At 37.5% G+C, this 14,189-nt stretch overlaps 1 pseudogene; it reads right to left on the reverse strand.

The window, feature by feature from the left end:
* Positions 1 to 1,942: 1,942 nt before the first annotated feature.
* Positions 1,943 to 14,189, reverse strand: part of LOC127433194 (bifunctional 3'-5' exonuclease/ATP-dependent helicase WRN-like) — a 67,998-nt pseudogene continuing 55,751 nt past the window's right edge.

Here is a 14,189-nt window from a genome sequence, read left to right on the forward strand (position 1 = left end):
TGTTTCCATTCCTCTAACAAGGCACATATAGTGATTCAGACAATTCTCTTTTAACTGGAAACACCTTCCCAAAAGCTAATCATCAACCTAGAACCAGTGTAGAATTAATTTAACAATTAAATATTTCTTCTTTGTGTTAAGTCATAAAGTTAGTTTAATTTTGTTTAAAAAAAAAAAAAGTGTTTATTTCCAGGTTAAATTAGGATTTTAAATCCCAGATTTGCAATTTGGTATCAGACTTGTCTCCAGTGTATGTGGGTGTTTTTCAGTACTTAATGCAACAAAAAAAGGGGGTGGGGGTGGAAAGGAATACAAAACCATAATAATTTAAATGTCTCTCTTTAAATACTTTTTCCTCACTTTTAAAATAAACAGAGAAATTAGAGCTGTCAAAACGCGTTAACGTGATCAATTTAAAACCTTTAACATGTTCACTTTTCTTAATTGCGATTAACGCATTTACCGTTAATACAGCATAAACCAGCACAAACATTGTGTGAAGGGCGGAACCTTTGCGATGTGTCCATCCAGAGTCAATACACCACAAACACACACACAACAGTCTTGTCAGTACCAAATGTTGGAGAAAGAACCTCTTAACGGTATTTGTTGTACAAAACAAGCCCAGATGGGACTTGTGATAGAAATCAAGTATTTTTCAGCCTATGTAAGGCGCATTTTAATTACCACAGAAGCATGTCAAGTCTTAACTATCACTAAAATACAGAATGAGACATGTTTGTTTGCAAGTGATTTTCATGGTGTTCAAAGCAGTGTTGATGCCCTGAAATGAATCATGAATGCGGCTTCACGATTGCTGTAACAAAGTGGATGGCCACAGTCTACCAGCAGATTAATACCATGTAAGAGGAGAGTTTGAGATTTAATGCCCATTGCAATGAACATGCAACCTATGGAGAGACTAGTTCTTTCAATTAGTCAAACTCCCACTTAGACTTTGGGAAACATTTAATGTTACTTGAATTGGTGTTATTTTAGTGCATTTATCTATAGAATAGATTTTGAATTTGTTTAGATTATGTTAATAAAGCATTATATTGCTTTGTTTTCTTTCCTAAGATGGAAATAAATGCATTTTGGCAGGAAAAGTATATTTATAGTCAAATTTCTTTTTGAAATTTATATCCCCTTTTTCTCCCCAATTTGGAATGTCTAATTCCCACTACTTAGTAGGTCCTCGTGGTGGCACGGTTACTCACCTCAATCTGGGTGGTGGAGGACAAGTCTCAGTTGCCTCAGCTTCTGAGACCGTCAATCTGCACATCTTATCACGTGACTCACTGTGCATGACACCGTGGAGACTTACAGCATGAGGAGGCTCATGCTACTCTCTGCAATCCACGCACAATTTACCATGCACCCCACTGAGAGCAAGAACCACTAATCGCGACCACGAGGAGGTTACCCCATGTGACTCTACCCTCCCTAGCAACTGGGCCAGTTTGGTTGCTTAGGAGACCTGGCTGGAGTCACTCAGCACACCCTGGATTTGAGCTCGCGACTCCAGGGGTGATAGTCAGAGTCAATAATCGCTGAGCTACCCAGGCCCCCAAATTCAGCTATATCAAAATCGCGATTAACAACGAAAAATTATGTGATTAATCGCGATTCAGGTTTTGAATCAACTGACATCACTAATAAAAATAATTAAAATCAGGAAAATTCTCATTTTCATTTTTCAAAAAAAGCTTACATTTGGCCAGCTCAGCAGAGTGACAGTTTAATGATAAGAAATGAAACTCATTTTAAGATTTTTACATCATGATCTGAGAGTAGCTTTATTATGTGTCATTATGAAACAGGTCATATTTGAGAATTCAAAATCAAATATCTTTGTATTTTTATAATTATTTTTCGGTTTCTGTTCAATTTTGTGAAAATGATTGGTTGACTGTACATTATCCCTGACTTAGTGCTAGTATTATTCTAGATTCTGTGAAATCACAAAGAATTATCTCACAAAATTGTATGTGTAATTTGTATGTTGTGGATTGTAAATATATACAATGTGAAAAATCAACCATTTTTTCACCAAAGAGGAGGCCAAGATGATGATAGATGTTAGCGGTATTCTGATATTCCATTTTGCTTTTGCTGTGTAAATATTATACTTTGATCGCTTTATGCGAGTCAGTTATTAAGCAGCTCATGACTAGAATACATCATACCTTTACAGGTGAATCACTGAAGAGATCTTGAGTGTCTTTGTCCAGATCTTCTTGATTCCAAGAGGCCAAATTCATTCTGCTGCTCTGAGGAGCCAAGTCACATGTCTTCAGACAAACATCATCCTGTACACAAAAACAGTGATGTTCGTTACACTCTGTACTACTCAACATGTCCATCTGATCAAAGAATTAAATCTGTGTTTGAACATATATGGGCTTTGACATACACACTATATGGCCTTAGTGAAAGTCAGTTGTAATGTGAAAGAATGAATTAATCAGACAGATGTCAGTGACTTGTGGCATGGGAAGACTAATGAAGAGCACATCTTCACTTCTGTCCATTACGTCTGATTCACACGGTGATTCTTCAAACACAAGCTTAACAGCAGGTCTGTCTGCACTCAGTCTTCCCCTAAAATAGTGAGAAATGTTTGAATATCTTCCTTGCAAACTTATATTTCAGTAACCGTATCAGCCTATGTAAGAGCTTAGAGAAATACTACAGTATATTCACAGAGATACTGACCTAATAGAGTTCATAACACATCATTAGACAAGTATAGATGGAGTCATCTTACACATTTACAACACCTGTTCTATGAGACATCAGCAGTAAAAATACTATTATCAGATCTCTTTTAGTACAGGACACAAACAGATGATCATACATCTGGAGACTGACATATTGAGATGACGCTAAGAAAATAGGTCTGCAGTAATCAGACTGATAGACGCACCAAATGTTGACATTTGAGCCCCTCAATCCCAATGTCATAACACTGTGACACTCCACGAGTTCAACACAAGAGCTCTTTCCTTAAAGAACACTTTAATGCACTACAGTAAATGCACTGTTCAGTGTGATATTACACATGATGGTGTCAATACAGTGTGGCATTATAATCCCGTAATGACAGCTACTGATGAAAATGACTGATTATATTGTAGCACAAATCTGTTTCCTTCAGTTGAGAGCAGAGAGGCCCCAAAAAGTATTTGCTTACTTAAGTCACACTTCAAAATATCAAAGCAAGTGTCATTTATTTTATTGTCTAATGCATTTTTAAGAAAGATTACACTTTAAGCAAAACATTTCACAAAATGTAGTTTGTTGGGACTGAACAAAGAATTAACCATTTCATGCAATTATTGTGTTTTCATGATCAGTCACTGCTGTCACTTCCACTTACTTGGGTACTTAGGTATGTGTGTCCATCCTTACTTGTATTGACATTTTGTATCTAATGCGAAGACATTCAGACATGACTTAGGTGTCAAATGCTCTTTTGGGGCTACTATATACAAAAAGTTTGCATCTTGCAAATATATCAGATGCAACCCTACAGCCTACTACAGCCTATATGCAGAACACACTATTAATATTTGAAATATTATAAAAATCAAATGGATCTAGAGAATTCTGAATGAGAATAAACTGTGCTGCCCTCTGCTGGTGTCTTATAACACCTCAATTTCAGCCAATAGGAGGAGATTATTATTGTTTAACCTGAACAGTAGCACATAGATTTTCAAATACAACAAAATGCTTCAAATTACATGCAACTAAACTGAACCAGAGATAAAAGTGATTAGAACTCCACACACCAGCCGCCCTATCCAGCTGATCTCCGGATGTACTGTGGCTGAAGCATGCATCCCTTTTCTCTAGAGTTTACACAACACCAGTCTGAGCAAAAAGTTACTGATGTCTTCAGGGACGTGAGAACGGATCATTTTAAAATCACTCAGATCAGATTAGGACAAAATAGAAATGATTTTAATAAATGAACAGTGAAACTCAAATGAATTTGTTAACATTATATTGTTTCCAGGGTACATACTGGCACCTAATTTTTCATTTTTAAGGACTTCAAACAAGTGAGGAAACTGAGCGTTCATAAAATTCAGAGAATCCAACTTGTATGATGAGTGACGAAAATGGTATTTAGTAGTTAGAAACTCGTAATTATAGTAATTCCAGCAATGCATGAATGGGAATAGACCATTAACGTGTATAAAAGATGTAACCAGCCAGAAAAAGTAACACTTGCGTACTTTATATATGGGTAATTAGGTATTTATAGTATGTGAAAATGTATATTTTATTGTATTTTATAATTTGTTTATCATGATTTCATGAAATTATATATGCAATAATTATATGAGACACACCGAACGAGCGTTCATGTACAGTGGCATGCAAAAGTTTGGGCACCTCTGATCAAAATTTCTGTTGCTGTGAATAGCTAAGCGAGCAAAAGATGGCCTGATTTCCATAAGGCTTAAAGTTAAACATGACACATTTCTTTAATATTTTAAGCAATTTTACATTTTTATATTCATCTTTTACAGTTTCAAAATAACAAAAAAAAGAAAAGGGCCCGAAGCAAAAGTTTGGGCACCCTGCATGGTCAGTACTTTTTAACACCCCCTGGCAAGTATCACAGCCTGTAAAAGCTTTTTGTAGCCAGCTATGTGTCTTTCAATTTTTGTTTGGAGGATTTTCGCCCATTCTTCCTTGCAAAAGGCTTCTAGTTCTGTGAGATTTTTGGGCCGTCTTGCATGCACTGCTCTTTTGAGGTCTATACACAGATTTTTGATGATGTTTAGGTCGGGAGACTGTGAGCGCCATGGCAAAACCTTCAGCTTGCACCTCTTGAGGTCGTCCATTGTGGATTTTGAGGTGTGTTTAGGATCATTATCCTGTTGTAGAAGCCATCCTCTTTTCATCTTCAGCTTTTTTACAGATGGTGTGATGTTTGCTTAATTAATTTAATCCATTCTTTCCTCTACCATTGAAATGTTCCCCTGTGCCACTGGCATCAACACAAGCCCAAAGCATGATCAATCCACCCCTGTGCTTTACAGTTGGAGAGGTGTTCTTTTCATGAAATTCTGCACCCTTTTTTCTCCAAACATACCTTTGCTCATTGCAGCCAAAAAGTTATATTTTAAATTCATCAGTCTGCAGGACTTGTTTCCAAAATGCATCAGGCTTGTTTAGATGTTCATTTGCAAACTTCTGATACTGAAATTTGTGTTGAGGATGCAGGAAAGGTTTTCTTCTCATGACTCTTCCATGAAGGTCATATTTGTGCAGGTGTCGCTGCACAGTAGAACAGTGCACCACTACTCCAGAGTCTGCTAAATCTTCCTTAAGGTCTTTTGCAGTCAAACAGATTTGTCTTTCTAGCAATCCTATGAGGAGATCTCTCTGAACGTCTTCCAGACCTTGACTTGAACTCCACCGTTCCTGTTAACTGCCATTTCTTAATTACATTATGAACTGAGGAAACGGCTACCTGAAAATGCTTTGCTATCTTCTTAGAGCCTTCTCCTGCTTTGTGGGCATCAATTATTTCAGAGTGCTAGACAACTGCTTAGAGGAGACCATGGCTGCTGATTGTTGGGACAAAATTTGAGGAGTCAGAGTGTGTATAAAGCTTTGAAATTTGCATCACCTGGCCTTTCCAAATGATGATTGTGAACAAGCCATAGCCCTAACAAGCTAATTAAGGTCTGAGACCTTGGTAAAAGTTATCTGAGAGCTCAAATCTCTTAGGGTGCCCAAACTTTTGCATGGTGCTCCTTTCCTTTTTTTCACTCTAAAATTGTACAAAATAAAAATAATACACTAATACTGCTTAAAATGTTGAAAAGAATTCTTAAACTTTATGCCTTTTGGAGATCAATTCATCTTCTACTCACTTAACTATTCACAGCAACAGAAATTTTGACCAGGGATGCCCAAACTTTGCATGCCACTGTAAAAGGATCTCGACGCTAAACTTCTTCGCCACTTCACAACTCAATCACTGGCAAGTGAAATCTGAAAATTTACTAACTAGTGGCAAATGTTTTAGTCACCTGGTATGAAATTTGGTCACATTGTAGAAGGTATCCACACCGACATGTGGCTTTAACACAGCGGCACAGACCTTTGTTTTTGCTCTCTCCTAAATGTCATGTAAAAAACAAAACGAGCTTTGGTTGGTCACTTTATACACTCACTGAGCATTTTAATAGGAACACTATGGTCTTAATAAACTGCCTGACGTGGTCTTCTGCTGTTGTAGCCCATCCGCCTCAAGGTTTGACAAGTTGTGCATTCTGAGATGATATTCTGCTCACCAAAACTGTACAGAGCAGTTATCAGAGTTACCGTAGACTTTATCAGTTCAAACCAGTCTGGCCATTCTCTGTTGTCCTCTCTCATCAACAAGGCATTTCCGTGCACAGAACAGCTGCTCACTGGATGTTTTTGTTTGTTTTGAGCAACCCGTCCAGCTCGACAACAACACTGACCTCAACCAATGGCGTAAGTTTGGGGTGGAACTATCTGTTTGTTTGATCAACAGCAGATTTGGGGGGGTATTCACAGAGATGTTTTAAAACAATGTTTATTTTTGCAATTCTGTTTGATGACACTAGTGGCACAGAAATTACACACTACAGCTTTAAAACAAATTCAGAATGCAACGTGTCCCCGACAAGTCAAGTTGTGCAAGAAATTGTTTTCAAAGACCCCTATAATCAAAATGAAAGTTTTGCTGCCTTTAGTCCATAGTACCGGCCACTTTATTAGGTACACCTGTACATCTGCTTATTCATGCGATTATCTAATCAGCCAGTTGTGTGGCAGAAGTGTTGTAATATCATGTATAAAATCAGGCAGATATGGGTCAGGAGCTTCAGTTAATGTTCAAATCAACCATCAGAATGGGGAAAAATTTGATCTCAGTGATTTGGATGTGGCATGATTGTTGGTGCCAGATGGGCTGGTTTGAGTATTTCTGTAACTGCTGATCTCCTGGGATTTTCACACACAATAGTCTCTAGAGTGTATAGAGAATGATGCAAAAAACAAAAAACATCCAGGAAAAACATCGCCTGGTCTGACAAATCTGGATTTCTGCTGAGGTACACAAATAGGCCCACTGCAGCCTCAGTTTTCTGTTCTTGGCTGACAGAAGTGGAACCCAACGTGGTCTTCTGCTGTTGTAGCCAATCCGCCTCATGGTACAACATGTTGTGCATTGAGATGATATTCTTCTCACTACAATTGTACAGAGTGGTTATCTAAGTTACTGTAGCATTTCTGTCAACTCAAACCACTCTGGCCATTCTCTGTTGACCTCTCTCATCAACAAGGCATTTTTGCCCACAGAACTGCGCTCACTGGTTGTTTTTTGTTTTTCGCATCATTCTCTATACTCTCTGGAGACTGTTGTGCGTGAAACTCCCGGGAGTTTCTAAAATATTGTAGAATGTTCTACAACATTCTGAATGTGAAAAAGTATTTTTCTGTTTTTTTGTTTGTTTTGTTTTTTCATGTATAACTTGCACATCAGTTGAATGAGTGAGTGGACATCTCCTATGTTTTAGCGTAGTGGGTGGAGTTTTCAGATGGTCCCTTACATCTGCTAGGCAGTCAAAGCGCATCGGAGTATTTCAGGCATAATTTCACAGCCACGTCAAGCGTTGACTGTTCTGAGTCCAGTTTTTATGCCCATATAGTATAGTTATACTCCCTTTAAACCAAGTGTGCTAATGACATCTTTGTAAGATTGTCGACTGATGAGAGCGCTGGTAAGAGAAACCGAATATCCAACAAATGTCAACCTTAAAACTAACTTTACCGCAGTGTTTGTTGTGGAGCATGGGGTAAGACTTTTCTCCCCTCTCTGTAAGAAAACTTTCGAAGTCGGGAGTTCCAGGTGTCAAAGGTTAGAGTTTATTGAGCAAATCAACAAACCCGAGACATCAGCTGAGATCTTGGTCAAAACTTGGTCTTTATACAGTATTTTATCTAGCATTACCTCATGTCTTCACTCTCTTAATATTTTTTCTATCCAATAGATTCTGTTTCCCAGTATTATTTCACAGAATGACCTCTTTTTAATGGTGGGAACCTGGCTTTTAGTCCAAAACAAAATAACATTTTAAATTAATTTATCATAAAAGTATACATTTTAATGAATAATACGTCACAATCTGAGCATATATAGTTACTTTGATTATTGGTTGTGTCAATCTTTTAACTTTGCTGTACTTTCCCAGAGCTTTCTCATGACTCAGTACCATTGTTCTTTGCTTACAGCTGAGGACATAAGAGTATTTCTTGCAACATTTCTGCTACAACTTAGTGCACTGAGTGTTTCTTGAAACATCAGCACTTTTAGTCCTCATATGCCCTCTCCTGGGTCACACGCAAAGTCCAGGCTATTCTATATTAGTACTTTTCTACATTTGATATATAAAAATCTACTATATTCATTCCCTCCTTTGAGACTTATACAAAGTCTCACCTTCTATCACCCTTTCCCAGAGTGCAACCTCACAAGCCAGGCTCCTTCATTTCTTCCAAGTGACCAATATAAAAGTCACACATTCCTCTAACAATGTCTGAACTTATGGAACTGCACTCCGGAGGAGCAATAAGACCAAACATCTCCCTCCACATTTGACGAAGGAAGTAAGAGATCTCATCGCTCCCTAGCCAAGTTCTTTTCTGGAGGGTATCAGTAATCAAATTCTTGTATAAAGCATGTGCAGGCAAAGGTGGCCTTGCGTTATGTAGAGTACATCAGTTATTAGACTTATTTCAGTAGATTAACATACTATAGTGATTAAACAATATCAGTAGATCATAAAGCATATGATACATCCCACAGTGCCAGAGGAACTCACAGACGTTTCCGGTAGCCTGGAGCGCTATCTGGTGGTGTTGGAGCAGACAGCGGGTTTTTAAACCACCAGTAGAGTCTTGCTCTTGCTGCTAAGAACTGAGGTGCTCGTCGATCCTGTCTTTGTGATGTTTAATTTTCTGGACCTCCAGTGGCACTTTTAGTGTTTTTAAGAGTTCATAAATGCATATTTTATAGTAATTTACTTGGATATTAGTACCTTCAGAGATGATTCGAACATCTTAAACATTTATAAAGTACATATAGTGCAGATAATTATAGTACACCTTCTTTCATTTATAATTCTGGTTACATTAACTCATAACACAGATAATGATCTGCTTCAGACCTTCATCATTCCCTTTCATTCACATGGTTTGATTAAACAACAAACATCATTTAAAAGAAAATAATCACTTCAGGAAGGGGTATATGCCAAAATAATAAACATAATACCCTCTAACTTCCTGCCTACTCTGTCCATTCTAAAGTATGACCTAATTTTAGTATAAAAGAAAATACAATGAGTATACTGACTCCCTTACTATCCAAAAACAAAAGAAAATTGAAAATAAAGAGTCAAAACAAAAGGCTCCCCTTTCCTACCATTCTTGTGTCATTCCAGGGGTTTTACTAGAATTCATCCATATGGCATATGGTGAGCCCTATATCAACTCCAGATGGCTTTACCGACACATTGAGCATCTGCTTAGCTGCAACATTGGTCATCATTGATCTGAGGAGAGACAACAACACCACCACAAAAATAACAATAGATACAGCCATTATTATGCCTACTTTAGTAAGCCATTCTCCCCAGGATCCAAATAGGTTGTCAAACCATTTGCCAATATGTTGATCTCTTCCAGCATTGGCAGTCACTTCCTCTTGTAAGTTTTTCAGCTTTTGCATGGCTATGGTAAAGAATCCATCAGGAGCTGTGTTGTTTGGTATACAAGTACAGTATATAAGTACAACAGTCAGCTCCAAACATTACACAAACCCCTCCTTTTTCTGCCAATAGCCAGTCTAGGGCATGTCTATTTTGCCATGTCATTTTGCTGGTTGCAGCTAACTGTTCACCCAAGGCCTTCAATGCTTCATCAGTGTAATTAATAAATCTCTGCCGATTATAATAAATGTAATTGATCCATTCTGCATTTGTATTGGGTGTTATCCATACAAATATAGACTCAAAGCCTGATTTTACTTCATCTCTGGCCTTAAATTCTTGTGGTATTCCTCTTGGTTGACCGATTGCATCTAAATAAACATTAGGGTCTGGTTTGTATGCTCTCTTTACTCTGCATTTGTTTGGGACAATGTTTCTTGGTTCAGTTTGGGTTTCAGATTCTTGGGGTCCCATCACTGCTACTTGGCATCCTGAGGCTTTTTTGGCATGTAAGTCCGTAGCATTATTACCTTGAATAACAAAATCATTGCCTTTTTTATGTGCTTGACATTTGATGATAGCCAATTTCTTTGGATGCATCATGGCTGAAATGAGCTTGATTATTTGTTCACCATGCTGAATTGGTGTCCCATCAGTCTTTTTGAACCCTCTTTGTTTCCAAACTGCTCCAAATAAATGGCATACTCCATGTGCATATGCGGAATCTGTATAAGTATTAACAGTTTGATTTTTAGCCAAGAGACAAGCCTCAGTCAGTGCTTTCAGTTCAGCCAATTGTGCTGAGCATGGCTGCTCACAATGCTGTATTACAATTGGAACAAAATTTTTGTCATCTCTTTTGACAACAGCATACCCGGCATGATTTCCTAGATGATCTCTGAAACATGACCCATCCACAAAATAATCTGCTTCTGCCTCTATAATTGGTGTTGATTCTAGATCTGGTCTTAAACGAGTAAAAGCTAGAGAGTCTATTACACATTCATGAGGTGTTCCCTTCTAGGAGGAATGAAATTGGCTGGATTTATTGGTGTACATCATTTTATGGAAATATCTGGATAAGTTAACAGTGTTGAATATGTCAAACACCTGGCTTGCATTAAAACAAATCTACCTTGCTCTGATAACTCTGTTAATTTGTGATGAGTATAAATTATCACTAGATAGCCCATTGTCACAGTGGAAGCTTTATCATAAGCAAAATACACAGCTGCAAGTCCTTGATAGCATGGTGGGTAGCCTTCTGCTACATTGTCCGATTTGGTGCTATAAGCTATTGGTTGCTTTTTTCTTCCACTACAGGTCTCCTGCATTAAGACTGCTAAGGCATATCCATCTCTTCTATCTGTCACATACAAATGAAATGGTTTAGTATAGCCTGGGATTGCTAATGCTGTCTGTAGCTCTTTTTTCAATGATTCGATGGCTATCAATGCATCCGTATCCCATGATAGTCGAGCTCAGAGATTCTGATGCCCTGTCTGTTTCATCAGTGCTCTTAAGGGAGCTGTTTTAATAGCATAATTTTCTATCCAATCAGCACTAAAACCTGTCATGCCCAAAAAGTCATCATTTGTCCTACTGTTTCTGGTTGGGGTGCTTTGCTTATACCTTCCAATTGGCTTGGTGATATAGCTTTAGTTTTATGCGCAATGATTCATCCTAAGTATTCAACCTGTTGTAAGCAGTATTGAAGTTTCTCTTATGACCTCCTTCAGCTAATTTAGTGAGCACTTTAATTGAGTCTTGGTGGCATTTCTCTAATGTTGTTGAACAAATCAATAGATCATCTACATATTGTATCAATGTGCTATCCGATCTAAGATCTTCCAAATCAGCTTTCAAAACTTGATTGAACACATGTGGTGAATGTTTAAATCCCTGGGGCATTCTGGTGTATGTATACTGTTTACCTTGATAGGTAAATGAAAAAAGGTGTCTGCTTTCCTCTGCTAAAGGGATGCTGAAAAAAAGCAGAGCACAGGTCAATAACAGTAAAATAATTGGCAGCAGGAGGAACATTAGTCAACAGAGTATGTGGATTTGGAACTTCTGCAGGCCAGTCTACCGTTACCTTATTTACTGCTCTCAAATCATGCACTAAGCGCCATTTTGATTTATCTGCTTTAGCAACTGGCAATATGGGCATGTTGCAATGACTTACTGTTCCAATTAACACCCCTGCCTTATTCAATCCCTCAGTTGTCTTTTTAATTCCTTCTACAGCTTCCTCTTTTAATGGATATTATTGTTTTCTTGGTAGTTTTACTCCTGGTCTAAGTTGATCAATGCTTCCATTTCTCTACACATAGCCACATCAAATGTTCCCTCTGCTGGCCATTTTGTGTTTAAGCTCTCTGTTCTTTTTTCCCATTTTTTAGACAGCTCCCTTATTGGTGTCATTACATATTGGATACATTGAGCACATCTGTTCTACTGGTGTTGATGTCATTGTTGCTTAACTTTTATTATCACAGTGTATATTATATTTCAATGTACCTCTATAACCCCAGCTCGTATCTATCCTTAACTAGTCTTCACCAGGCTGGTCAGACGAGGATTACTAAAAGTATCCGTCCCCTGGGCTTTTGCTGGGTTGAGGACTTGTCACAGTTCCTAAAGTATTTTATTGGTCTAAGATATTTCAGAATAGCATTTATTTGTTTTTCTGTTTAATGGTTTTACAGGCACTTCCTCCGTTCCTAACCAATGTGAATTGTTCTGCATCCAGATAATGTCATCTCCTGTTTCCCAAGGTTTCTCACTGTATCACATCAACTAATTTTCCCTTGACACAGAAAGGCCTTACACAGAAAGAAACTGCAAGCTAAGCTGTTTTCCATAGTTTCAGACTGCATCAGAGTAAATCAGAGTATTAAATCAAAGAATAATTAAATATGTAGCACATCATTCATCTCCTCATACATATCTTCATTGGAGAAATCAATTTCCTCTCAATTTGGTCTTTGTCCATCCAGGGTAATTGTCATTGTATTGCATTAGACCATTCACATTGATCAGTGTCATCTGTTTCATTATAGCTCAGATCAAGAATGATTTGATCAATGGTAACACACAACAGAATATTATTCCTCTCACAATAATTGTTGTTTCAATCATTATACCAATTTTAGCCAACCATGCACCACTATTTCTTAAACAATTCCACTTAGATTGTTATAAACAAGACAAGCAATCTTAATCTTTAGTCACCACTATGTAATAAAAGCATAAGTAATAAATCATCTTCCAATCTAAATGAATTATCATACAAACATTCCCAGGTTTGTTTCATACTTCTTTAATAAGTCAGGCACTCCCTTGTCTGCAATGCCTCTCAAAACTTTAACCCCAAAACCAATCTAGAAATAATCTTCTACACAGGGTATGATCCCCCGATGGCACAGTGACAGAATGCTTGGTATTTAACACTGTGATAAGTTGTTTTAGTAAAGCGGTTATTAAAATGCAGTTGGGCTGAGTGGAACTCACAATTTTTCGGGCAGGTCTCTTCTAGACCTCCCTTTTGATGCTTCTGACCTAACAGCATTCACCCACTTCCTTAATGCCATATCAAACCTTCTTGGTCAGGTTTCCAGGGTGGTGATGCCCTGCCTTAGGTTGCCCCCTTTTTTGCCATTGGAGAGTCTTACCCGTCATTGGGTCATCACCTCTTGCCACTGGTCGATACTGCTCAGTCCTATTGGCCAATCCTTAATAATTTGGTATCAGTAGACAGATATTTTCTTTTCAGGGAGTATCACCTGAGAACCATCACAGCCAATAGAACCTTCTACAAATGCTTAAATATGGAGACATTTCAATAATGGTTAAATTCAAAAAGCATTATTCAAAATTCATCAATCTATTAAAATTGTCCAAATTAAAAGTGAAATAACAATGTTAAAATTGAACTCATTTAAAGATCACTAATTTCCATTCAGGTTGTATTTCTGCTACTTTAGCAAATGTCACAAAAGACCATATATCATGGTGGGGACTAACATCAGAACAAAACAAAAAGGTAGCCTCTGTCAAGCGTTTAGGAAGCTTAATTTAAAAACATCACCTTAATTCAATAATAGTCTCTAGATTGTTTTGAACCTACATTAAGTGTGTCAGATCAAATTTGAACTGAATCTCTTATCTTTAGTATAAACACTTAACTTCAAATTGCCCTCTGAATATATAAAATATTTAATCATGATGAGGAAAGCTGTTTGAACCTCTCCTGAACATATCACTGTATCTAACATTGTCAAATCACATAATTTTCCATATGAAAATCAAATCAAAAGAAAAGAAAATTAAACAACTTAGAGATGTACCTTTAAAATCTGCTCTTGTGTTTCTGTTTCAAGCAGACACTTATCAAACTTTGTGGGGGAGAAATTAGGA

This window comes from Myxocyprinus asiaticus, chromosome 43 (assembly GCF_019703515.2).
Source record: "Myxocyprinus asiaticus isolate MX2 ecotype Aquarium Trade chromosome 43, UBuf_Myxa_2, whole genome shotgun sequence".
Taxonomy (NCBI): Eukaryota; Metazoa; Chordata; class Actinopteri; order Cypriniformes; family Catostomidae; genus Myxocyprinus; species Myxocyprinus asiaticus.